The sequence below is a fragment of the Oncorhynchus gorbuscha genome, linkage group LG15 (genome assembly GCF_021184085.1).
Source record: "Oncorhynchus gorbuscha isolate QuinsamMale2020 ecotype Even-year linkage group LG15, OgorEven_v1.0, whole genome shotgun sequence".
NCBI classification, from domain to species: domain Eukaryota; kingdom Metazoa; phylum Chordata; class Actinopteri; order Salmoniformes; family Salmonidae; genus Oncorhynchus; species Oncorhynchus gorbuscha.
The window spans coordinates 31,102,886-31,128,073 of NC_060187.1; the positions used below are offsets into that span (position 1 = coordinate 31,102,886).

General features: G+C 42.2%; 1 protein-coding gene and 1 long non-coding RNA gene across 4 annotated transcripts in view; both read right to left on the reverse strand.

Annotated features, from left to right (window-relative positions):
* The window catches only part of LOC123996924, an 80,659-nt gene extending 68,383 nt beyond the window's left edge, over window positions 1-12,276 (reverse strand). Inside the window, exon 1 of the long non-coding RNA XR_006832056.1 lies at window positions 12,006-12,276. This is a non-coding gene — a long non-coding RNA (uncharacterized LOC123996924). The remainder of the gene's footprint in view (window positions 1-12,005) is intronic.
* LOC123996923 (neuroligin-1-like) overlaps window positions 1-25,188 on the reverse strand; it is a 277,027-nt gene that overhangs the window by 148,378 nt on the left and 103,461 nt on the right. The gene's annotated exons all lie outside the window — the stretch shown is intronic.

Below are 25,188 nucleotides of genomic sequence, written 5' to 3' on the forward strand. Positions count from 1 at the left end.
CTTTAATCATAAAAATGTATATTCCGATAATTCAAAGAGGTTTCCAAAGCCTGATCCCACTTTTCCCCGGTGAGGAATAATGATGCTATTCGATCCCAGTCTCCCCCCCCGGAGCCGACGATTCTGTCAATAACACCAACCGGCCCTCACATTTATGGACACCAGCGAGAACTTAATATCATTAGCATATCTGTAGGGTTGCGGCTGATGCATTGTGTCCAATATTGCTGATTAGAGTCCCTGTCAGTCCAGCTCTGATCAAAGCACTCATAATGATTTATTATGGCCACCATATTCTTCATGGAGATGGATGCAGCACTCCTGGTATGTTAATTCATCCTCATTCTCCTCTGAGGCTGACCCACATATTAATACCCAGCAGTGAGAAACAGAGGAAGGAGGGAAGTGGAAAATAAAGAGAGAGAAGAGATGAAGTATGGTTAAGAGAAGATAAATAATATTTTATAACCGCTCCACATCAACTGACAAAGGGGGTGGTGTGCTAAAAATGAAACAATCATTTTTTCTTTATTCCTATTCATGCATATATGTGCATTTTTCATTCCTATTTCGATCTCCCAGGTGCACTTTTCGCCCTCTTTGCTCAGATGATAAAACAAACAGTATATCAGTACTGTTGTGTTTTCTATCCCGAACAGAGATTGGATCTCATTGTTCATCATCGGGTGTTTTCACTGGTATTACAATCTGCAGTGACGACAGGCAGGTAAACAGTTCAGTGCTCCAATACAATAAAAGAGGTCTCCAGCCAACCACAGTCAAACTTCACTAATGTAAAAATGAATGACAATTTAAAGGGAAGATACATCATGTACTTTAAAAAAATGTACTTAAGCACCAAGGTGTTTTGGGACTAAATTAAAAACATTGGTTGACATCTGAAGTCGCAAGTATCACACATATGTACAGTGCCTTCAGGAAGTATTCACACCCCTTGACTTATTCTACATTTTGATGTGTTACAAAGTGGGATTAAAATTGATTTAAATGTCATTTTTTGTCAATGATCTACACAAAATAATATGTAATGTCAAAGTAAGCGAATAAATCTTGATTAGATTATTCAACTCCCTGAATCAATACATGTTAGAATCACCTTTGGCAGTGATTACAGCTCTCAGTGTTTCTGGGTGAGTCTTTAATACCTTGACATACCTGGATTTTGCAACATTTACCCATAATTATTTTCCAAATTCTTCAAGTTCTGTCAAATTGGTTGTTGACCATTGCTAGACAACCATTTTCAGATCTTGCCATAGATTTTCAAGTAGATTTAAGTTAAAGCTGTCCACTCAGGAACATTCATTGTCTTCTTGGTAAGCAACTCCAGTGTAGATTTGGCCTTGTATTTTAGGTTATAGTCCTGCTGAAAGGTCAATTAATCTCCCAATGTCTGGTGGAAAGCAAACAACCAGGTCTTCCCCTAGGATTTTGCCTGTGCTTGAAAAACTCCCCAGTCCTTAACGATTACAAGCATACACTTAACATGATGCAGCCACCACTATGCTTGAAAATATGGAGAGTGGTACTCAGTAATGAGTTTTGCCCCAAACATAATACTTTGTATTCACGACAAAAAGTCAATTTGTCACAATTTGTCACAATTTTTGCAGTATTACAATAGCTCCTTTTTACAAACAGGATGCATGTTATGGAATATTTTTAGCCTGTAAAGGCTTCTTTCTTTTCACTCTGTCAGTTAGGTTAGTATTGTGGAGTAACTGCAATGTTGTTGATCCATCCTCAGTTTTCTCCTATCACAGCCATTAAACTCTGTAACTGTTTTAAAGTCACCATTGCTCTCATGGTGAAATATCTGAGCGGTTTCCTTCCTCTTCGGCAACTGAGTTAGGAAGGACACCTGTATCTTTGTAGTGACTGGGTGTATTGATACACCATCCAAAGTGTAATTAATAACTTTAGCAGACTCAAACGGATATTTAATGTCTCCTTTTTTTATTTTCACCCATCTTCCAATAGGTGCCCTTCTTTGTGAGACATGGAAAACCTCCCAGGTCTTTGTGGTTGAACCTGTGTTTGAAATTCACTGCTCGACTGAGGGACCTTACAGATAATTGTATGTGTTAAGAACTAAACTCAGCAAAAAAAGAAATGTCCTCTCCCTGTCAACTGCATTATTTTCAGAAAACTCAACATGTGTAAATATTTGTATGAACATAAAAATATTCAACAACTGAGACATAAACTGAACAAATTCCACAGACATGTGACTTATATAAATTGAATAATGTGTCCCTGAACAAAGGGGGGGTCAACAACAAAAGTAACAGACAGTATCTGGTGTGGCTACCAGCTGTATTAAGTACTGCAATGCATCTCCTCCTCGTGGACTGCACCAGATTTGCCAGTTATTGCTGTAAGATGTTACCCCACACTTTCACCAATGCACCTGCAAGCTCCCAGACATTTCTGGGGAGAATGGCCCTCACATTCCGATCCAACAGGTCCCAGACATGCTCAATGGGATTGAGATCCGGGCTCTTCGCTTCATTTTTTATTAATTTGTTTAAAAAATGTAAAACATAATTCCACTTTTACATTACAGGGTATTATTGTGTGTTGGCCAGTGACAAACAAATCTAAATTCAATCAATGTTAAATTCAGGCTGTAACACAATACAGTGTGGAAAATGTCAAGGGGTGTGAATAGTTTCTGAAGACACTAACTGTTTTTGATACTCTATTATAAACTTGGTGGTTCAAGCCCTAAATGATGGTTGGCTGAAGGCTGTGGTATTTCAGACCATATTCCATAGGTATGACAAAACATTTATTTTTACTGTTCTAATTACATTGGTAACAAGTTTATAATAGCAATAAGGCACCTCGGGGGTTTGTGATATTTGGCCAATATACCACGGCTAAGGGCTGTGTCTCCTTGCACTCCGCATTGCGTTGTGCGTAAGAACAGCCCTTAGTCAAATACCACACCCCCTCGTGCCTTATTGACTAAGTATAAAACATCTTGAATCATGTTGGCCTAATTCTGCATTTCTAACTCAGAACCCCCTTGCTGGTCTGTAACCATGTCATGCAATTGAAATTACCAGTAAAAATTCTGTAGGTTATCCAAAACAGACTGGACATTCAGTCATCTTGTAAGACTATGAGATAACTAAAGCAATAGTTGTTGCCAAGTTCACAAACTGTTACTCTTTTACACGCAAATTCCACAAAATGTGAGACACGTGCTTTCATGGACACAGATTAACGAGCTATTTCACAGCTAGTTTCTCAGCCCATTTGAACATTCTGGAGATAAAACAAAATCATCAAAAAGATGATGTCCAATATTCTTTGACAGTAGGGGTTCTCAATTTATGAGTCACTTCTCTGGACCGCCTCCCAGGTTGAGTAATTGATATGCCATTCAAAGAAGGGATCTTAATGTCAGCACCGAGGCAGGGATGAACCTCATTAAGAGATAGGAGGAATTGGCATAGGAGGAAGCGGAATTCTAAGAAAAAACAAAGGACAGTCCTTTATTGTCCCCCCACAGTTCAAAAGATGAAAAGTAGCAATAAAGTCCTATGTCACAAAGATAACGTACAAAACTGGTTCAAAATACCAGCAGCAGTTAATTCAAGATATAGGGAGCTGGTTGGTTGGTTAGCCCTTGTGTTTATGTCTATGAAGGGCAGCTGATTTTCTTTATCATTCTGATATGGATACCATCAAATAGTATATTATCATATTGATATGGATACCATCAAATAGTATATTATCATATTGATATGGATACCATCAAATAGCATATTATCATATTGATATGGATACCATCAAATAGCATATTATCATATTGATATGGATACCATCAAATAGCATATTATCATATTGATATGGATACCATCAAATAGTATATTATCATATTGATATGGATACCATCAAATAGTATATTATCATATTGATATGGATACCATCAAATAGTATATTATCATATTGATATGGATACCATCAAATAGTATATTATCATATTGATATGGATACCATCAAATAGTATATTATCATATTGATATGGATACCATCAAATAGTATATTATCATTCTGATATGGATACCATCAAATAGTATATTATCATATTGATATGGATACCATCAAATAGTATATTATCATATTGATATGGATACCATCAAATAGTATATTATCATATTGATATGGATACCATCAAATAGTATATTATCATATTGATATGGATACCATCAAATAGCGTATTATCATATTGATATGGATACCATCAAATAGTATATTATCATATTGATATGGATACCATCAAATAGTATATTATCATATTGATATGGATACCATCAAATAGTATATTATCATATTGATATGGATACCATCAAATAGCATATTATCATATTGATATGGATACCATCAAATAGTATATTATCATATTGATATGGATACCATCAAATAGCATATTATCATATTGATATGGATACCATCAAATAGTATATTATCATATTGATATGGATACCATCAAATAGTATATTATCATATTGATATGGATACCATCAAATAGTATATTATCATATTGATATGGATACCATCAAATAGTATATTATCATATTGATATGGATACCATCAAATAGTATATTATCATATTGATATGGATACCATCAAATAGTATATTATCATATTGATATGGATACCATCAAATAGTATATTATCATATTGATATGGATACCATCAAATAGTATATTATCATATTGATATGGATACCATCAAATAGTATATTATCATATTGATATGGATACCATCAAATAGCATATTATCATATTGATATGGATACCATCAAATAGTATATTATCATATTGATATGGATACCATCAAATAGTATATTATCATATTGATATGGATACCATCAAATAGTATATTATCATATTGATATGGATACCATCAAATAGTATATTATCATATTGATATGGATACCATCAAATAGTATATTATCATATTGATATGGATACCATCAAATAGTATATTATCATATTGATATGGATACCATCAAATAATATATTATCATACTGATATGGATACCATGAAAGCTATCCATTGTTCTGTGAGGGATGCCTACTAAGCTACTCTGTGAATGAGGATTGTCTAATTGCTTTGTCAGAGTGATACTATCACTGATACGTCCCGTGTAGCTCAGTTTGTAGAGCAAGGCGGCCATGTTTGTGGGTTCGATTTCCACGGGGGACCAGTACGAAAAAAGTATTCAAATGTATGCACTCACTAATGACTCAAATGTAAATGTAAAATAATAGGGTTAGGGTATTCCTACACCTTGACTAGGTAGCAGTAACTCTGATCCACTCCAATCAGCTATGGTAGAAGGCTGCAGTTGTAAATGTCATCCCCATCCTATCTGAGACCCCAATCCCCACAGCGATTGTCTCTCTGCCTTTAAAAACAGTACTTGTCTCTTGCTCATCCATATTGATTGGCTTCTTCTCTAAATCCATCGCGGTCGGAGTCAGATGTGTTTTACCAGTTTTGCGTTAAGACAACTTATTACCCCAATTAACGTTGCTGTGGCTCACAGCTCACACCTGTTCTGATCAGGGATAACCACTTGGCTAAGTGTGCTGTTATCCCCTGGTCCTAGAGAGACACTGAACCACAACCTCTCAGCATTATTAGCTTTTGAGTGAAAATCTTAATGGGCATATCCAGAGTTAATGTAGGGTTACCCCGAGCCATGTGTTCTACGAAATTGGAGAAGGTGCACGTCAGCCTTCATCTTGTTGTTAATCTATTTGGAGAAACTCTGCATTACCTTTGACCACTGGCATCCTTTAGCTTAAATGAACCGCGGTGTGAAGGCACTGCTGCTGGGATACATGGCAACAAATGATTGAAACTTCAGCTCATTGTAAGAAGCTCCCTTTGTGATTTCATTTCAGCAAAGCCATGGTCCCTCCATCCTCCCCTCCTCCCCCACGCCAGCCCCTTATCTTCAATATGTTTGGGGACAGCTTGTCTGGTAGCATTTAGCATGCTGATTTTGCATGGTGATATCAAGGAAACCTTTTATTGTGACCCACCATCCAGCTTCCTGGACTTCATTTCCATGGAATATGATTAGGGCTTCTGTCACTCAGAGCCACAAAAGATGCCAGAGAGCCAATTTAGCCGTACGGGGCCCGGCTCCTTGTTTCTCTGCAGACAAAAGCATTTGTCTCTTTGATAAGGGCCTCTGTGCTAAACAGGTCTGAAATGAATTCTTAATTTCTTGTCAGTGTGTTTTTTTCTAGGTTTGAGTGAAATGTCACATGGCGTGGTGGAGTACACAGGCACACACCACCACCCTCCGCCGCCTAATTGGACAGGGTCCCTGACGAGTTGACCAATAAAACCCGGTTGATTTCCCTTTTGCTGGACTTTTAATGATACGCGGAAGCAACTAGACAAATGTCATCACAAAGGGATTCAGCAGATGAAAATGCCAATATCAAGACAATGGGTGGTTCTAAACAGCTACAGTAAAAGCTACAGTGTGGTGTCTCCTCTTTGAATTAATTTCCCTGGCCATGACATTGAGGAATCTCATTAATTTATATCATTAAGGATCTCTAAAAGGGGACTCACGATAAAATGTTGACAGAAATAAATAAAAGCACCTAATTAATTAAGTAATGAACTATGTTTCCAAGGTCAACAACACTCCAGTCAGTGTATCCAGGCTTTTGCTAGATTCTGTGTGAGTACTACAAGACTTGTACTGGTGCCATAGTAGCCAATCTACTTCTCCCCCACTACAGGAAGAGTCACTCTCCTCTTCTCTCCCCTGTTGGGTTGGCAGTGCTGAGCAGAGCACGCCTTTCCTGAATGGACATGTAAAACTGATTAATGCTGGGCCAGTGTAAACCCAGATTACAGCTCCAGCTTAGGGTGCCTGTTATACAGCCTAACCCAATTAAAGCATCCTATTACATCCAGCATCCAGAGAAATTCACATGCCTCTCGTCTCCACCACGGAGTCTAACCGCATCACCATAAACATGAAAAAGGATACTTCAAAGTGGTAATACATTCAAGGATGACAGTCCTTTCCATATGTTATCCCTTGGAATGTATACTCTCTATGCTCAGGATGGGTGTTTGATTTGATATCAAGGGGTGGAAAATATTTCTAGTGTGATTATCTGACACAAGGATAAGCTGTGCAGTAAAGGAGGATACATCATGGAATAATATACAGTTATGAGTGAGAGAGTGTGGTCTGTAGTCAACCACAATCAATTAAGCATGTACAAGTGTGGCCTCGCAGTGAACCTCAGAATGCATTGTGCTACAGTATATGAGTGTTCTAGTTTCTCAAGTGTCTGACTTTCAGCGGTAATGAAAATGAGTTTAAAATAGCTGCCCTACTTTTCGTTAAATAACTTGAACCTTTTAAATAACTTGGATCTTCAACTGCTATATTTCTGCTAAATGTGCTACATGAATGGATGTCTTTGACTATGGTAGGGTAAAGTTAGGCTAAATGTTGTTTGGTAAAAAAAAAAATGGTGATATGTTGACTTATGACCCCTAAATGACCCCCCCCCAGCCTCATCCCTATCACCAACGGATGTATTCGGGATATTTGAATTCATCAATGCATCTGGTCCTAGTAATTAGCTCATTTAATAATGTTCTTTGAAAATGAGCAAACAGAGGCAAATCTAACATCAATCCAACCCAGAGTGACAAGTCAAACATAATGACATTGATAATGTAGTGCTTATCACTGCGATCATTAAGCATCAACAATGTTTGAGAGATTTCCTCTTAGAGAGCTTTTTGCTGTCCATATTCTCAAGAGCTCAACAAGTCTCTCTATCCTGCAGGCAAGCCGATAAATAACACCACCACTACTGCTCAGAGTCTCATTTAGTCAAACCTAGTATGTAAACACCAAATGAATAATTCTCTTTGAGCCTCCTCCACACCCCATAGGAGTCTCCAAGCTTTTGAAGAAAGAGACAATTTGGACTATTCCATAAACTCCAGTCATGTTTAGCTTCACGTTAAAATGGGTTCTCAACTCATTACCTGGCACCAAGACAGAGATTGAAGTGAAAGTCTGAGTACACACTGGCACTCAGGGGGATGAATATTTGCTCTTAACATGTGCTCTAGGTCAATTTAGACCCAGTGGTACATTACTGTATGTATCTCTGTACTAAACTACCTATTTTATCCTCAAATGAATCCTAAGGTTTGTAGTAGGCCAATTTCGGGCTGCAGTGTAGCAGATTTGGCAATAGCATTAATGATCATGGCCAGAACCCACCAAAAGGAGAACAAACGCTGCTCACAAACACAACAATAATAACACACAGTGAATGTGCACAGCAGCAGGAAGAGGAAGGCCAAAAGCAGACATTAGACAAATATTAGCCAGCAGTGACACTTCCCCCACCACCACCACAACCACCTCCCGACGCCAATGCCGCATGCAGCGATGAAGCCATTCTGTTATATAAGCCGGGCAAACTCAAAGCAAATGAGCTGAGACAATTGCATAAGGGCTTTCTGCTGTGTACTAGAGATCCTGCAGCAAAAATCTGCTGGAATTCTGGCTGCTGCCCCTGTTTTAAACTAACCCATGGATAGAGAGACAGAGCCCCTAAGCATGTGAGGGGCAATGAGCCAGTTTGTCACAAAGAGAAAGTGTTGCGCAGTGCCCAGTGCTGTGATTTAAATTAATCTGCTGCTGACACACAGACGTGCACTCACACACACACAACATGAGACTCCGTAAACACCACATACTTTTGAAATGTTCAATTAAGGAGATGTGTGGGCATTTTCCAAAGCAATCAAAACAAATCTAAAGACTGGCTCCACCCTCGTGTTTGGGAAAATGTCAGTCTTTCGTCCTCTTTTCCCCTCCTTGCTGGCAGAAACACAGGAGCCCCTCTCTTAAGAAGACAGTCACCCACTGCCTGGGATCACATGATTCCCAAGAACTCCCGTTGCCCTAGCAACGGGACTATGATAAACGAGGCTGTCGGTGCTAAGCATTCTGCTCACACAGTTGTCCTGCATGAAGCTTTTTTTTCCTCTTTTTCTACTTCAATATGTAACTTTTTGGGCGACCTGACCAAATTCACATAGAAATGATGTTATAGATCTGTAATTCCCATTGAAGCAAGTCTAAGAAGCTGTTATATCGGTTAGATCTGTTCTATTGAGAATGCGCTACTTGTATCCTTCCCATTTCAATTTAATTTTTGCATCTTTTACATTCTTCTTTTTTTACACCAGCTCAAACAACTGAAAATACAATATTTTTGAAGGAAAATATATTTCACAGCGGTTTAGATGGTACAATGATTCTCTACCATATACTTGCTTGTTTTGTCACAAACGACAAACTATTAGAACTTGCAACCAGCAAATGGCAGAGTGATTTCTGCATAGTGCATCTTTAATGAATGATTTTCTACTTGTCTGCAGGCATTTGTGGTTATTTCCAACAGGTTTCTAATTAGAGCAACACATTTGCCATTGACCAAAAGAGGAATTAGGTTCCTATTGTTATCACTATTAGTCACACCTGTCATTCGCTAAGAGCTCTCTCTCTCTCTCTCTCTCTCTCTCTCTCTCTCTCTCTCTCTCTCTCTCTCTCTCTCTCTCTCTCTCTTGGCCTAGTTGGCCTAGTTGTAGCCTATACTGGTAACTAAGGACACACACAAGGAGGGAGGGAAACTATATTTTTCTTTCTTCTCCCTGTCTTCCTCTCTCATCCTCTCTCTCTCTCTCTCTCTCTCTCTCTCTCTCTCTCTCTCTCTCTCTCTCTCTCTCTCTCTCTCTCTCTCTCTCTCTCTCTCTCTCTCTCTCTCTCTCTCTCTCTCTCTCTCTGTAGCCTTTGACAGAGAACACTGTGAACACAGGGCTAATTCTGGGCTTCCGGTTTGTCCTCTCAGCTAACTTCCATTCTCCCATTTGAGCCAATATTGGTCCAGGGGTCACGAGCCAGATGGCCAGCTTATAAACAAGTCAGGTCCCTTGGTGGAACTGTGCTGACACAGGTGGATGATGCTTTTTATAAGTCATAACCATCTTATAGCTATATTAAAGACAATATACTGCACACAGCAATATGCAGTGCTGAAGATGGAAAATGAAGAAGCGACAGCTTTAAATGATAAGAATACATGATGTCATGTTATCCTAATATATTGCACCCACACAATATACCATTGTTGGTACAACAATATTCATGTGGTCTGACAATGGCAGACAGGCAAACGATGAGGCAATATTATACTGAACAAAAATATAAACGCAACAATTTCAAAGATTTTAAGGAGTTACAGTTCATATAAGGAAATTAGTCAATTGAAATAAATGAATTAGGCCCTAATCTATGGATTTCACGACTGGGAATACAGATATGCATCTGATGGTAACAGAAACCTTTAGAAAAAGGGAGGGGCGTGGATCAGAAAACCAGTCAGTATCTGGTGTGACCACCATTTGCCTCATGCAGCACGACACATCTCCTTTGCATAGAGTTGATCAGGCTATTGATTGTGGCCTGTGGAATGTTGTCCCACGCATCTTCAATGTCTGTGCGAAGTTGCTGGATATTGGCGGGAAATGGAGCACACTGTCACACATGTCGATCCAGAGCATCCCAAACATGCTCAATGGGTGACATGTCTGGTGAGACTGCAGGCCATGGAAGAACTGGGACATTTTCAGCTTCCAAGAATTGTGTACAGATCCTTGCGATGTGGGGCTGTGCATTATCATGCGGAGACATGAGGTGATGGAGGCGGATGAATGGCACAACAATTGGCCTCAGGGTCTCGTCACAGTATCTCTGTGCATCAAATTTCCATCGATAAAACGCAATTGTGTTCGTTGTCCGCAGGTTATGCCTGCCAATACAATAACCCCACCGCCACCATGGGGCATGCTGTTCACAAAGTTGACATCAGCAGACTGCTCGTCCACATGATGCCATACTCGTGGTCTGCGGTTGTGAGGCCAGTTGGATGTACTGCCAAATTCTCTTAAACAATGTTGTAGGTGGCTTATGGTAGAGAAATGAACATTAAATGATCTGGCAACAGCTCTGGTGGAAATTCCTGCAGTCAGCATTCCAATTGCGCTCTCCCTCAAAACTTGGGACATCTGTGTCATTGTGTTGTGTGACAAAACTGCACATTTTAGAGTGGCCTTTTATTGTCCCCAGCACAAGGTGCACCTGTGTAATGATCATGCTAGCCTAGTGGTTAGAGCGTTGGACTAGTAACCGGAAGGTTGTGAGTTCAAACCCCTGAGCTGACAAGGTACAAATCTGTCGTTCTGCCCCTGAACAGGCAGTTAACCCACTGTTCCCAGGCCGTCATTGAAAATACGAATGTGTTCTTAACTGACTTGCCTGGTTGAATAAAGGTAAAATTTAAAAAAAAAAAAAATGCTGTTTAAATCAGCTTCTTGATATGCCACACCTTACATGTTGCATATATATTTGTGTTTTGTGTAGATCTTATATCAGGAAAAAGTCAAATATGACAAGACAAGCTCGGTAAGTCTTTGGGAGATTTGAATGCTATACCAAATTATTTGTCTCTTCAATTCCCCTATAATGTCCTGAGTTTTACCTAAATTCCTCCAATTTCACTGTGTAATGTAACAAAATCAGGCATAATATCTTGCTTGCAGTGTGTGTCCACCACATAAAAGGTGAAACGCTAAAACAAATAATGAATAATGACTAGTTCAAATTAATGCGCAAATATCAGCAGGTCCTTCTGATTAGGGTTCATTATTCCAGGCATGTTCCACCGACAAGGCTATGTCCATTAAATTCCAGCTCAATGCAGTGACTCATTGGAGTACAACAATAGCTCACCAGAGATAAAAAAAATATGCTGCTGACACTCCAACTAAAAAGTATGCTCTAAAGACCAGTATCCTTGTATCATGTAAATTCACTTTTTTATAGAATTACTCACCTTTTGTCAAGTGTTATGACTGCACCGTTATAATGCTCACAGCACAGTAAGTGCATAACCTCAATTAACATACACAGCGAGTGCCTGGAACCACATGAGCCTCTCCGACTCTCTCTCTCTGTCTCTCTCCAGAGCCTCACCTCCATCCCCTCCTACCACAGCCCAAATCCCAGGCCTAACTGGGATCTATTTAAAAACAAAAGGCAACCCCATAAAGCCTCTCCCCCCAACCTCCCACGTCTCCTATCGATTACTGGGTGTTTATAACCCGAGCGGGGAGAACAAGCGACGGATGGAAAATAAAGAGGGCCTGCTTTTAATAAACAACGTGACGAGGTAAAGTCCTGCCTTATTAATTCCTGGAGCTTGGAGTGCAGTGAAGCCGGGCGGGGCTCTAAATCCCGCCAGGCCCTGGGCTGCTCAGCCCCTTAAACCCTCCTATCTGTCTTGTGTCTCTCTAGCTGTTAACGCAGGTCCTGACAGCAACAATGCACCACAAGGACCCTCTTTAAACACCTTTAAATGCATTTAGAGGATCTGCTTGGATGGACTGGAGCTGGAAAGGAACCTTCTCCAAGGGAAGGGAAGAGAGAGAATGTGTCACTCATTTCAAATGGAAACACAACTCATTGGTGGTTATGGGATCAGGTTTTATGAACGTCTGAATAGGAATTTCAATTCCGACAATGTAATACATTTTGATTTGTTATGTGTTTTAATAGGAGGCAGCAGAGCGGTGTTGGATCAGCACCTAGCGTGTAGAATTGACCTTGAAGGGAAATTAAGCAAATACTATACGATTATGCTAGGTCATGTTTTTGACCCTGAGCTCTGTCACTCATTCCCATGGCCTTAGGGAGAGCTCAGGTGTGTGTCTGCTCACGGCTACTGATCCATGGAGAAGGGTCACAGGACAAATATGGCTGCTAGGCTAGGTGGACCTGAGCGATTCAAATGCTTTCCTTATCCACCAACCTGTGAATGCACCCACCCACACGGATGCCTGCGCACACACACCCAGTGTCTGAGTGAAAGTCCTTGGTACTGTAAATTACCAGGACCATTATGTCCCTGTCTGCCCCACCCTCCCTGCTCTTCCCCTTGGCCTAGTTGTAGCCTATACTGGTAACTAAGGACACACACAAGGAGGGAGGGAAACTATATTTTTCTTTCTTCTCCCTGTCTTCCTCTCTCATCCTCTCTCTCTCTCTCTCTCTCTCTCTCTCTCTCTCTCTCTCTCTCTCTCTCTCTCTCTCTCTCTCTCTCTCTCTCTCTCTCTCTCTCTCTCTCTCTCTCTCTCTCTCTCTCTCTCGCAGCAGTGAAGAGATGAGTCATGAACAACTGCCCCCTGTTCTCCCAGCACTGCTTTGCTAATTCATCCCTAATCCTGGCGACACACATGTCAACACTGCAGATCTTTAGTCTGTGCCCACCAAGGGCCTCGGACGCCACGGCCACAGCAACCACGCTGCGGATGACAGAGGGAATTACACAATGACATTTGTGACATGCCAAGTTCACACAGAGCCACTGTGGCACACTGAGTGAGAAATGAGAGCGGGAGCTAGCTCTCTGTAAAGAGTATCCAATGGTTACTCATCAGCCAGTGCACATACATCTGTAAAGAGCATTGAGGAGCACTGAGACTCCCTGCTGTGACCTCAGGCATTGCAAATTGTACATTTTTTGTTGCTAGATAGCTCTCAAGTCAGAATTATGATTCTTCGCAGTTCTCTATTGCTATTGTATAATTTACAAGAATAATTAGAGCTTTTGATTGTATTATAATAGGCCACATGTGTCCTTGTCCTTCGCCTATGCCTCATCCGTAATGCTCAGGGGTGTTGTGTACAATTGTGTAAACTGTAGTATTGTGCTGCAGAGCAGGTTAACGCTGGGTTGTTAACTCATCTGCTGTCTCCATTCATCAACACAATGAGTCAATAACATTAATTGCAGCACGCAACTAGTGCATGATGGGATGGCAAGTGACGGGTCATAAACTGCAAATCTGTTTATTTCTTTCTCTTCCTTCTGCACAACAATAACACAGAGATGCCTGAGGGCACGGATTATCATATTGGTGGGCAGTCGGCCATGTATGTGTAAAACTGTTGAAGCATCTCCGGAACAATCAGCCAAAGTCCCTGAACTCGCCCTCCCTATCGTGTTTCATGGCCGTCGGGCTACATCTGATAACTCATGGTTGGAAAGATTTCCCCCTTTACAGGGCTGGTCTCCTAAACAAGAACACCATGCAGGCAGGCAGAGCTCTTTATGCTGGATTCATTTAGCATATTCATTCACAGGGGGTTTTTCAAATGCTGATGAACAAGGAGGGTACAGATGGAGGGGGGTTGTACTAATGGCCAAACGGACATAACTCTTCCTGGCAACACATGGAGGGTAAATGTTCCTACATGACTAGTAATGCCCTTGTATATTGAAATGATCGACATCCGGTCCCAAAAAACAGTCAGAGGTCTGCAATTCAATTAGTTCACCAAGGGCGACGTTGGAAATGCCTGCTGGAATGCTGGCCATACACAGGGTGAATGTGTTCTTTGTTAGTATTCCAGAGTTAATGACGGCATACGAGCTGTGGGTGTATTAACACAGGGGCCTATCTAATTGTACGATAATGGCAGGGCACACTAATGGCATTAAAAACACATTTGAGAAGAGGAAGGACACCTATTATAGCTGTTCTGTGGCCTTGCAGGGAGCCCGGCCATACCTGTGGGGTTAGGTCTTATTCAGAGCTGCTTTTACCTTCCACACTGCTGGGAGTACAATTCATTCCCAAATGACCATATCCCAATAAAATAGACTGTGATGCAGTTTGGAGAGGGTGGGTTATTATGAAAGGGGGGGGGGGTTCATTCTCTCAGACTGACTAGAATTAAAATGGTGGTTATAGGGTGGTGTCACAGTGAGGGTTGGATTGTCTTTCTCCTTTACAAAGCCTGGAGGCCATGAGGAGTGACTGTGCAGGTGACTATTGAACACCGTGACAATAGCTAAAGGCTTCCTGTCAGAATTGAAAGGTAACATACAAATCACCAGGGGTTGAAGTTGATTGCTTAACCCATTCAGACTGCAAATGCCCCTCCATGAGTCCACCACACAAATGTTCATAGCACACCGCGATGCCACCAATTTCCTCAATGATTCATATTTCAACAGTGGGTTTGAAACAATTTTCCTTTCTGGCTTGATTCTGAGCCCATTTTTTTTTATTTTTTTATTTTACCTTTATTTAACCAGGCAAGTCAGTTAAGAACACATTCTTATTTTCAATGACGGCCTGGGAACAGTGGGTTAACTGCCTGTTCAGGGGCAGAACGACAGATTTGTACCTTGTCAGCTCGGGGGTTTGAACTTGCAACCTTCCGGTTACTAGTCCAACGCGCTAACCACTAGGCTCCGCTGCCGCCCCCATACAGAAAGCAAGAGAAAAAAAGAGCATCTGTCCACAACTTGTAACATTATTTACAGTAAGAGCATGAAATACAATTGTGGCTATGAAAAAGAATACCATGGCATTGAAACTGTGGATGCATGCAAAGAAGGTCAGCGTGGGTTAAAAACAAAAGTGTGACTTAATGAAGATGGATACTGCTGCTTCCCTGTGGCTGAAGGCACGTTCATTAGCAGCTTGGCTTTAACACCCAGCACCTCCCCACAGGGATAGGGCTGAGCCAGGGTAGAAAACTCACACCAACACTCATGTGCTATCTCTGGGTCTATCTGAGATCACCCTGATAATATCCCCTTAAGGCGATTATCAGGGATATGTTTAGAAAGAGCCTGTTTAAGGCATCGCAAATAACCTATGTGAGGGTACAGTCCATTCGCTACAAGCTTGGCACACCTGTGTTTGGAGAGTTTCTCCCATTCTTCTCTGCATTTATTCAGACGAACGTGACAGTAAATGCAGGTATTCATAAACAAATCAGCAGCCTCAACCATATAAAAGCATTGTGTCAAATTTGAGCATCTACTCTAAATGTTTATGTTTCACACATTTCTCAGAACAATCCGGTTTACATGGTGTCTTGTGAATTGCATGCAGCTACAGAACAGCAAACGTTGTTCCACTGCAGTACCACCACGTGCATTTCATCGTTCATGTGGACATAATCAAGAAGCTATCAAGCACACAGATAGTGACATGACAAAATGTAACCACATTAAACTGCTAGCATGATAATGAAATCAACAGGAACAGCAGCCACCTTGGAGGAAAGCTGGATGTGTTGTCGTGAAAACAACTACAGAAGGCCAATTGATTTCCATTGCAGCTAAAAACAGCCTTGAAGATCTGTTTAAGATCCGTCATTTGAAATCATGCTGATGTACTGTACATGGGTGCATCATACTGTGTGTGTGCGTGTATGTGTACACACACGTGTCTCACAGAACCCCAAACATACAGTATACTGTGCTAATGAAGACCGTGCTAATGAAAGCTGTATCCTCCTAGTCCAATGAAACAAATTGCTCTCCAGGGACTAAATCAGTCTCTTCCCAGACCCTAAGGTAAATCAATAATTCAGGATGAATTCATTATTACGATAAAGTACATATTAGAAAAAGGACATTTTCAGTATACTTTTCAGTATAGTCCCCCCCAAAAACGGACACTTTCAACCCGACAAACGGGCAGCCCATTCCGTCTCACATCTCTGTCCTCTGTCCTCTGTCCTCAACTCCATCCCTTTGGTTTTGTCAGCTGACACATGCAGGCGTTGATTATTAAAGGAGTGTTATCTCCACACTGATAGGGTAATCTAACTACAGTCATAATGCCAAAAGCTTTGTGTTTCAGCAGTTAATTCCAGGTGGATAGAGGGAGCCAGGCCTGAGAGAGCCATCAGCAATGATTTCAGTGAGTGAGGAGCGACGAAGCCCAGCCGACTCGGGGGAAATCAAAAGCCCTTCATTATTTTGAGCAGATCAATCTGCAAGTAAATCCAATCCACGTAAACGATGCTGTGTACCACACAAGGGAACTGGGAGTGATGTGGAGGGATTCTCTGTGACAGGTAACATAGAAGATAAAATAAATGTTCTCATGCAGCCATGTTGCTGTGCATAACCTGCTTTACCACAACATTGGACTGGGAGACAGATTGTCATCGCTATATTGAACTTGTTTTACGACGGCATAAAATGTGTCCCTTTTTCATCACACTAAGGGTCACATTGACTAAGCTGTTGTACAAGGGCAAATGTTTAGCTGGAGCTAGCCAATTCAATACAACTATTCATGGCTCTGGAATAATCAAATAATAAATGACTTTTATTCGCTAATTATTATTGATTTGACACCAAGTGTTGTACTAATGTTTCAGCATTACACTGTGCTGATAACAGCCTGCTGAGCTACTTTAGAAGTTATTAGGATCAAAGCGTGCCAATATGAATAATTGAAACATGACCAAACATGAATTTGTGTTAGCGCTGTTTAAAATGGAGTGCCATGAGTTGCAATGATTGTCTGCCAATAAATTGCCACGCAGCGTATTACAGTGATAACACCAAATGACAGAGCACACCAACGACAGGAAATAAATAAAGTGTTGTTCTTTCATGGTCAAGTCTAAATCTTTGGACTAAAGGGGCTGAATATGTCTTGCCTAATAAAAACTCAACAACATTGTGGACTACTTCACTTCGGAAAAGGAAAGGAAAGGGCATTGTGCATCATGATGGGTTTCAAACAGTTTTCCAACAAGGCCCATTTCAGACAATACATCTTCTGTAAAGGTCGAATAGAATCAGTTTAATATTCTAAGTGTTATTCTGATGTACGTTGCAAAAATGTCAGTAACTCACAATTTGACCATTATCATATGGAACAAGCCTAAATTCCCACTATTGAGGCTGGACATCATTTCCCAAAACCACTCACTCAGGCTCTTGAAGACTGAGTACTCCAGCAAACAGGATTGGCACATTAAACTAGGGCTTTCAGCTATGCACATCTGTGTTGCCAGCTGCAAATTTCCATTACAATTTGCTCACAGTTTGGACAATCGGAGTGTTTAACTCCCCCCCTCTGTTCTACTATAAAAGATTTGGTTTGGGTGGCAGAAGCACAACGATGGGAGCAAGAGGTTATCTGACCCACACCAACGCTACTATGTTAGATGACAGCATGGAATTTAGGGCAGATCCCTTAAAGGATTCCACACGGCAGCAATCCCCCAGTCAGGATTAACCATCATAACGTGTTGTTAACCCAAAAAATAAAGTATAAACATTGTGGCTTCTTTTTTATTCAACATGATAACTCGCCTTCACAACGATAGCCTAATCTGTTTCAGAAAATAATTCTACTGCTTTCACAGAACACAAAAAGGGGATTTGTCACCGAAGCCACAGTCTGATAGTGTCTGGGGGAAGAGAGAGATAGAGGTTCCCGTTCCTCGTCTCGGTTAGTAAGGCTTAGTGAGCACTAGCGCCATCCCCCAGGTGACTCTATCCAGCAGACAACTTAACTGATCCCTTCTTGTTAAGATGGATCCAGGCACAGGGACTATTAGAGCCTATTACCCAGAAAGGTCTCTTCACAGGCAATAGCGGCACAGGGATCTAGCATGACAACCATTTATTTATCATAGGGAATTGATGTCCACATGTCGGGTGCAGGAGGTTACACTGAGAAGCAGACCCTGAGAAGAGCACACAGGCTCATGCTTCAAAGCAGATAAAGGCACAGGAAAGGTCACGTGCTGTGAAAAGCTTGTGTGTCAGAGCCTAAAAAAACAGAACAATACATCTTGCTATAGTAGCTTAATTTACTGTAACATTTTAGAAATAGAGCAAGCTCACTGACTGGAGTGTTCTCATCATAGCAGCAATCCTGTTTCACTGGAAACAAAGGGGACGTAAATGCCTTGTCTTCTACTGTATCATTTAGTCAAGGGACATACAGGCGGTGCAAAGACACAACTGTTCCCATTCCCATACCCATCCAGAACCTAGACAGACGGCCCAATGGGTCTGTGGTCAGAGCTCTCTCTCTCTCTCTCTCTCTCTCAATAGGAATTAGGTTCCTATTGTTATCACTATTAGTCACACCTGTCATTCGCTAAGAGGTCTCTCTCTCTCTCTCTCTCTCTCTCTCTCTCTCTCTCTCTCTCTCTCTCTCTCTCTCTCTCTCTCTCTCTCTCTCTCTCTCTCTCTCTCTCTCTCTCTCTCTCTGAATTAGCTCAGATTTAGCTGTTAATACAACTTTGTTTTTGGCATTGGAAATGACATTTTAGACCATGACATTTTGAAACAACCTATTAATGCATTGGAGACACCACTATGTCATACAAGTACAGAATGACTCTTCTGGCAGCAGAACAGAGAGGGTGACGTGGTTGAGTGTAAACAAGAGTGGTGACTGTGCACTGGGATGAGAGGGAAGGAGGGATGAGATGATTGGCAGGAATGCACTGCTTGCTTGCTAATACAACGGGTTATTAAAAAAACAATATCCTCCACGGCCCTTAAGGAATGAGTGACCGTTGGGTGGTTGGTTCGCAGAACATTACGAAAAAGCAGCAATCAATCTGATGTGAAAAAAATACAACTAGCCCACCAACATACTAGCCTATACTTCCAGGCTTGTGTTTTTATAGATTGTCATAAATATGGTCCTGCCATGTGAACTTCGATTGACCTCCAGGCGCATTCCAGTCAATATTCCCCCAGTGTGGAATCATTGGAGCTGTTACAACAGGACCAATCTCTGTCCCCTCTGCCTCTCCTTTCTCCTCTCACTTTAATCGTTCCACGGGCTTTACTACACAAAGGTGATGGTTTACATCCTGCCTGATGCCTATAGGATGGCAAGGTTTCCCAGCTCCATGGGACTAATGTTTGGAGTTGAGAAGGTGATGCATGCTTTGAGATAGGGGGATCGTAGAGGGTCGGTCAATGGCCAAAACGATCGGAGTCAGAGAAGAGAGGAGTTAAGGAAGAGGAGAGTGCATGGTGGCCCTATAGATGGATTGTATTCAGACAGTGGTAGGGAACAAACACAGGAGTCTTAATCAAAGTGAGTGCCCCTGTCATGGACGTGCTCTCCCATGCTCAAGCCCCCTCTGAAGTAGAGTCCAGGGTGATAAATAGCACATCTGACATCACTCTCCAGAGAATGGAGTGATCGTCACTCCAACGCCCACAGAGTCTGTGATACAGCAGAGACAGGTAGGGAGGAACCACCACCTCCACTCTAGCCAGATACTAGCCAGGTCTCTCAACATCCTGCTGTGTGTACCAGTGAGTCGTTATATGCATACACTCAACGATGCTGTGGAAGAAGAGCTCTTGTGCATGATTTGTTCTTCACTAATGATAGTTGACAGTCTATATATATATATATAGACACACATAAGCACACACACACACCCTCGCACACACAGAAACATTTAGATGCACATTTATGCAGCAAGTCTTTGAGATGGTGGACATCTCTACTGCAGCTTTGGCCTTGAGACCTTGTTGTGATGCCTCCCGAGAGCCAGGAAGTTGAAAGACCCCAGGATGCATGCACATACAGGTGCTGCTCTCAACGCCGGCACAATGGCAATTAGCATGCGCTTGGATCAATGTCATTCACCAGGACGCCCGAAGCCTTCAAACCCACTTGTCTGACCAAAGCACTCACAGAGAATACTATTATGTTACTGCATCATCCATCCGAATCAAGCAAATATTTTCCCTACCCTGTAGAATGCATTTTACACCGGTAGAGAACATAATTTCCCCAAATGCTTTTTTGTTCTGGTTTTGTGTTTTCCACAGTGAAATGATTCCTCTGTGGAATAACAACCCACCAGAGTACAGCTGCCCCAGCGGACAAGAATACACAGTGATTTAGTGGAGCGTTGTGGAGCCTTTTCTCTTCAATCCATACACAACCAGATTCCCTCTCGCACACAGAGGGCCGCTGTGAATGCTAAACAGACAGACAATTAAGAGGTATCTATCTGCTTGTTTGCCGTTTTGGGGGTCTGGATCGGCGGGGTTAACAGAGGGGTCCTCTCTACCCATCTAATGAGCAATCCTAGCCTGCCGCCTCCTCCATCTCCACTCCACTCTCCCTCATGTAACATTTAATTTGCAGGCCGGAGAGATGAATGCTAAGGGTCACCCATCACTGTTGCCATCTGTTGCTGCTGCTGTTTCTTCTTCTTTATGTGATTGGCTTATGCTTGTCATCTCCGAAATGCTAATAAATCTGCAATCCGTTTCCTTTGGTTCACAACTTATTTTCGTTTTACCTCCGGGTTATTACCATTCAGGGCCACAGGAGGCCCTATAACAGTCCAGTGCTGCGTGATGCTACGAGATGTCACAATATGAGGCTGTTTCTATGACTTGCAGAGTAAAGCCCCATGTTTAAAGAAACAACATGTGAAGTGAGGAAACGTGAACTGGAATCATAAAGCAGGTCTGATGGAATAGCTTGTAATAAACATCAGTCCAGCTCACTCTAATCGCTGGGTACTGGGAGCCGTGCAGGAGCCAGGAACAGCCAGGGGCTCACATCAGCAGAACAGTGATTGGGTTAGAGGGCACAGCCAAGAGACTGTTACTACATTAACGGTAGTGTGTGGGCACACTTCAATCAATGTAATGCACCCTAGTCCATCCATGACCTCTGCTGGATCTGGGCTCCTGCTGGAAATCGTATATCAGCCTGTTCAGAATTCAGCAGGCACCCCCTCGTTTTTTGTCAACCTCACCGATGACGACGAGCTGGAGCAAAAAAGGGAGTTAAAACTCTACCCATCAAGATAACAGTGTGTGTATTCTGTACTTTAACCGAGATGTATGCAGTGCCTAAAAGGCCCTAGGATGGATCATCTGTATGATGATCAAATGTTATTTGTCACATGCTTCTTAACCAACAGGTGTAGACTAACAGTGAAATGTTTACTTACAGGCCCTTGCCAACAATGCAGAGAGAGAAAAATATATAAATTATAGAATTATTATTTCATGAGGAGAAAATACAGAATGACTAACGATAACTTGGCTATATACACTGGGTACCCGTACAGAGTCGATGTGCATGGTGTACGAGTACTAGGGAAGCACCATAGTAGAGTACACAGCATAACGACACAATTGGATTTACCAGTGGCTGTGGTAGGAACCTGGGAGCCTTGTGCAAACTGTGTGATCCGTCTCATAGTGAGAATTATGTCTGGGAGAAAGGGCCATGCATGCAATCTCTCCACTACCAAAACCCCCCCAGCCCCCATTCCAGGGCCCTGTCGCACTATAACAGGATTCACCCAGCCACAATGAGGAAACTCGGTGGTTACGAGAAAGGGTGGGAATAAGAGAGATGAGAGAGGGAGAGGGGGGAGAGATGGAGGGAGAGAGAGAGTAAAGAGAGGAAGAGGGGGAGAGGTGCAGGGAGAGAGAGTAAAGGGGAGGAGAGATGGAGGGAGAGAGAGAGATGGAGGGCGAGAGAGGGGGGGAAGGACAGATACGGAGGGAGAGAGAAAGTAGAGAGGAAGAGGGAAACTGAAGGGAGACAGGGAGGGAGGAAGTGAGGGAAAGAGAAGGAGAAGGTGCTATCTGAGACAGGGCTCTTCTAATCCCCGGGCACATTTGTCACCATCACAGAAGAAGTCTGGATTCAGGAAAGAAAATGACATTTTATAGGCAACTTTGAAAGAAAACTACATTTTTGATAAATTGCAGCACACTGTGTAATCATAATGGGAAAATAATTAGCACGCACAATTACGCTAAGTAATGGAAAATATACAGCGCTAAGCTTCAATGGGAGATGGGGAGGGCTATTGGTTTACAGTGGAGACACTCAACATGCATATGTGATGTTATGTTTGGTGCATTTCTATAAACCAATTTCTGTGTTCATGCAAGTGACTGATTGAACAAATCCTCACTATCAGTGTCTGCAATTTGGCAGTACGCCCAGAACCTTGTTTAGAGAAAGGGATATCTCAGTTTCAAGGTCTCAGTTTAGAGAAAAGAAGCCTCATGAGGTATTGGTCTGTCACATGTTATGAACCAGTATTGGTCGGTCACATGAATGAAGCAAACTTTAATGATTAATTAATTATGAATAAGCTTAATCATGCAAATATGACTTGTCTGCAGTATATACTGGAACTAATGGGACTGCCCCGTTAGAGCTCCTGACAGAAATTCACTATGGTGCATCAAGTTTATTGGAACCTTTCCAGTGCGCTGACAATAAACAATGAGTCATTTAAGATTGACTTCGAGTGTCCCTGAGCAAGAATTTCCACAACACATATTAAGATAGATAATCTATATTCATTTGGAGTATAGGTTGGAGAAGCTTATCTTGACTCTGATTTGGTACCAGGTCCTCACCACTTTGTTGTCGGTCTGCTATGAGAAAGGAACAATATGTACCCTCCATTGGGCTGGAGTCAGATATGACCATAAAGCAAACAATCATCTTTCACAGTAGTGACAGGCACTGAGTAAAATAAAGAAATCCAGACTGATTTAGAAGGAAGCTCCACATCCAGAAAGCACTGAGGAGACTCCAGCCCATCTAATGGTGTCCTATAAAAACAGGCCTAGGCTCAGTGAAATCAAGCACAGCACTTTCACGTTCAGTAAATCCATGGCTTATAAAAACATAGGGAGGATAGTGAACTAGGGTCCATTTTAGGTGAGTCTCCATGCCATGTGGTTCCCCATAAACAATTCCATTACAAATTATGAGAGATCATATATTTCCAATTTGTAATGGAACACGACAGAGAACTGGTCACGTCTGTTCATAAGCAGGAGAGAGAGGAGAGAAAGAAATGCATACATAAACTCAGCAAAATAAGAAACTTCCTCTAACAAAAAGAACCCCGCTTGAATCCGAGAGGAAGGGGATGGCACAGGGAAGAGACACAGACAAATAATCCTCGAGAGCCTTTCGTTGCGGGGAGTCTGTTATTTTCAGCAAATTTAAGATGTGTAAATATGTGTAAATATTTGTATGAAGATGACCAGATTCAACAACTGAGACATAAACGGAACAAGTTCCACAGACATGTGACTAACAGAAATGGAATAATGTGTCCCTGAACAGAGGGGGGGTCAAAATCAAAAGTAACAGTCAGTATGTGGTGTGGCCACCAGCTGCATTAAGTACTGCAGTGCATCTCCTCCTCATGGACTGCACCAGATTTGCCAGTTCTTGCTGTGAGATGTTACCCCACTCTTCCACCAAGGCATCTGCAAGTTCCCAGACATTTCTGGGGGGGAATGGCCCTAGCCCTCACCCTCTGATCCAACAGGTCCCATATGTGCTCAAAGGGATTGAGATCCGGGCTCTTTGTTGGCCATGGCAGAACACTGACATTCCTGTCTTGGAGGAAATCACTCACAGAACGGGCAGTATGGCTGGTGCATTGTCATGCTGGAGGGTCATGTCAGGATGAGCCTGCAGGAAGGGTACCACTTCAGGGCATAGGATGTCTTCCCTGTAATGCACAGCGTTGAGAATGCCTTGAATGACAACAAGCTGAGTCTGATGATGCTGTGACACACCGCCCCAGACCTCCACCTCCAAATCGATCTTGCTCCAAAGTACAGGCCTCGGTGTAACGCTCATTCCTTCGACGATAAAAGCGAATCCGACCGTCACCCCTGGTGAGACAAAACCGTGACTCGTCAGTGAAGTGCACTTTTTTGCCAGTCCTGTCTGGTCCATCAACGGTGGGTTTGTGCCCATATGCGACGTGGTTGCCAGTGATGTCTGGTGAGGACCTGCCTTACAACAGGCCTACAAGCCCCCAGTCCAGCCTCTCTCAGCCTATTGCGGACAGTCTGAGCACTGATGGAGGGATTGTGCGTTCCTGGTGTAACTTGGGCAGTTGCTGTTGCCATTCTGTACCTGTCCCGCAGGTGTGATGTTCGAATATACCGATCCTGTGCAGGTGTTGTTATAGGTGGTCTACCACTGCGAGGACGGTCAGCTGTTCGTCTTGTCTCCCTGTAGCGCTGTCTTAGGCGTCTCACAGTAGTGACATCGCAATGTATTGCCCTGGCACATCTGCAGTCCTCATGCCTCCTTGCAGCATGAAAAGGCACGTTCACGCAGATGAGCAGGGATCCTGGGCATCTTTCTTTTGGTGTTTTTCAGAGTCAGTAGAAAGGCCTCTTCTGT